The following is a 2,557-nucleotide window of genomic DNA, read 5'->3' as shown; positions in this document are numbered from 1 at the left end:
ATGAGGTTCGGGATGTGAGTCAGTAGGATAGGGGGGAGGATTAGCGGCGATAGGTTTATTTAAATGAGGATTTTGATTTTTATATTTAATTCTGGTATCTTGTCTTTCGAGATGATTTGTAGTGTGTTGAAAATTTGTTTTATTAGCAAGATAATTATTCTTAACCCCCGTGTTGACGTTAGTATTAAGATAATTGGATTGGTTGTTTCTAGTTACGGCTTCCGCGTATGTTTTGGGGAGAGCGTAAGAGAGGAATTCGCTCAGGATAGGAAAGGGGACCCGGTGCGAGGAATATGAGAGAGGTAGTGTCTCTTCTAAGGATGGTTGTTGAGATTTTGGATTCTCGATCATTGCTATGGCTTCTGAATGTGATATGTTGTAATGAGTCATAAGTTTTTTTAATTTTCTTTGTTTTTTAAATATGGGACATGAGTTGGAAGATGCTTCGTGCTCGGCAACAGAGTCCGACAAATTGTGCCTCTTACAGTTAATGCATGAGGGTTTTTCTACCGAGCATGGCTCGTTGTTGTTATTAAAATTATTAACGCCGTGTGAAGAAGTTAGCTTACCACAGCGCTGGCATATCGCATTCTTATCCGGAGTCCGGCAGATCTTTAATACGTGTCCGAATCTTTGGCACTTCTGACATCTCCTTACTTTTTCAACAAAGGGGATTAAGTGAAGTCTTTTCCCCATATAGATAACGCTTGGAGGGACTGTTGTTGTTCTGAAACGGATAACTTTTTAGGGATAGTACATAACTTTTCTTAGAACGAGGTAAGTTTTTTTTATACATTGCTTGTAAATCGGTAACTAGAAGCAAACGTTTATATTGGTATTCCAGTTTAAATGCAATTTTCGAGTTTGTCGAAGAACAACGTACAGAATTATAGATATGTTTGAAAATTCGGCATACTATCTTAGTGAGCGAAGTCATGGAGGAATTGAATCTACGTCCGCTGAAGTACATATTTTTTCATTTTTGTGATAATTTATATATATATAGTTTTGTATATACAATTGTTATTCAAGTTACGGTTGTTATTAACTGCCACTCATAACAAATGTTACTCAAAACAATTTGAAAATATGTATAGGTTTGCTGGAAATAAAGTGTGCCTGAGAGACGTCGCACAGAGATATGGAATATGTTCTACTACAACTTACCGACAAAATGACAGAGTCATGAATTTCTTATGCGATATAGCTGGGAACATAATTAAATTTTCGGACAAAGAAAATACTGCAAACGAATTCTTTCAAGTATGTACATCTGATTATTGCGCTTAATATATATTATTGTTTATACAAGAGAAGTTTATACAAGAGTTTATGTATAAGAAAATTTATATAGTGAGTTATTATTGTATGTATAACATCTAAGATTGCAGGTTTTCCTAAAGTGCTTGGCTGCATCGATGGCACATTTGTTAAAGTGCGAACACCAGCACACAAAATTAAATCAACGTACGTGAACAGGCATGACATCCCTTCAATCACGTTACAGGGTATATGCGATGCCCGTAAGGGATTTGTCGATGCATTTACAGGAATTCCGTCAAAAATTTACGACGCACGTGTTCTGAAATTATCAGATGTACATGAGGCGTTGCCAGGACAATGCGAAGGCAATAAATATCATATACTAGGAGATGGAGCCTATCCTATACGAGAATGGCTAATCATCCATATAAAGATTATGGAAATCTTTCCGAAAGGCAGAAAAAGTTCAACAAAAAATTTTGTGCTACACGGGTATTAATTGAAAATGCATTCGGGTTGTTGAAAGGCCGTTTTCGACAGTTAATTGAAGTAGATATGCATAATGTCGATAAAATTTCGAAATTTATCATTTCTTACTGCGTATTGCATAATTTATGTATTGACAACAACGACGATTTTAATTTTCCAATCGAAGCAGAACATAATGTGAATGAGCCTTATAACGAAGGCAAAGGGGAGCAGGAAGCTCTTCTACGTAGATTGGGAGAAATCAAAAGAAACGAACTCTTGGAGAGATTATTTCCTTGAAATGAACAAATATATGTATGGTTGTATTTTATAATAAAATATATTTAAACACAATATATTTTCATTAACGCTTCACGTTTTTACTATTTTAACAAATCAGATTCTTTTTATTACATTATAAAACTTAAAGAACACATTTCTTGCAGTACTGCATTAATAATAAAAATTATAAAACCTAAAGAACACATTTCTTACAGTACTGTATTACGATTGGAAAAAACTGACCAGAACTTCTTACAAATATAGGTAAAGTATAAAACTAAGTATCTATTGTAGCTGCGCAGACTAAATTGCAACAATCCTTCGCACCAACTTTCTTATCCCAATCAGCAGACAATGTTTTGTAATGGTTTTGGAACATTTTTTAAACGTTTTTCGAATAAATATTTATTTGAATATTCGTTTAAAAAATATTGTCTGTTGGTTCGGATTGCGTTCCCACTTTGTTTTTATTTAATACAAATATTTTAAAAATAATCTTTCGAAAGGAAATGTGCCTTAATACGGCTATTAATAATGAAATCTA

The 2,557-nt window shown here is 34.0% G+C and overlaps 1 pseudogene; it reads left to right on the top strand.

The window, feature by feature from the left end:
* The first annotated feature begins 1,229 nt into the window (after positions 1-1,229).
* On the top strand, positions 1,230-2,031 carry LOC138937250 (putative nuclease HARBI1; annotated as a pseudogene).
* Positions 2,032-2,557: the final 526 nt, after the last annotated feature.

This window comes from Polyergus mexicanus, unplaced genomic scaffold (genome assembly GCF_030449975.1).
Source record: "Polyergus mexicanus isolate NDT 795.1 unplaced genomic scaffold, iyPolMexi1.0 SCAF_10, whole genome shotgun sequence".
Lineage (NCBI taxonomy): Eukaryota > Metazoa > Arthropoda > Insecta > Hymenoptera > Formicidae > Polyergus > Polyergus mexicanus.
Note: the sequence above shows the minus strand (reverse complement) of the source record. Positions and strands in the feature narration are given on the sequence as shown.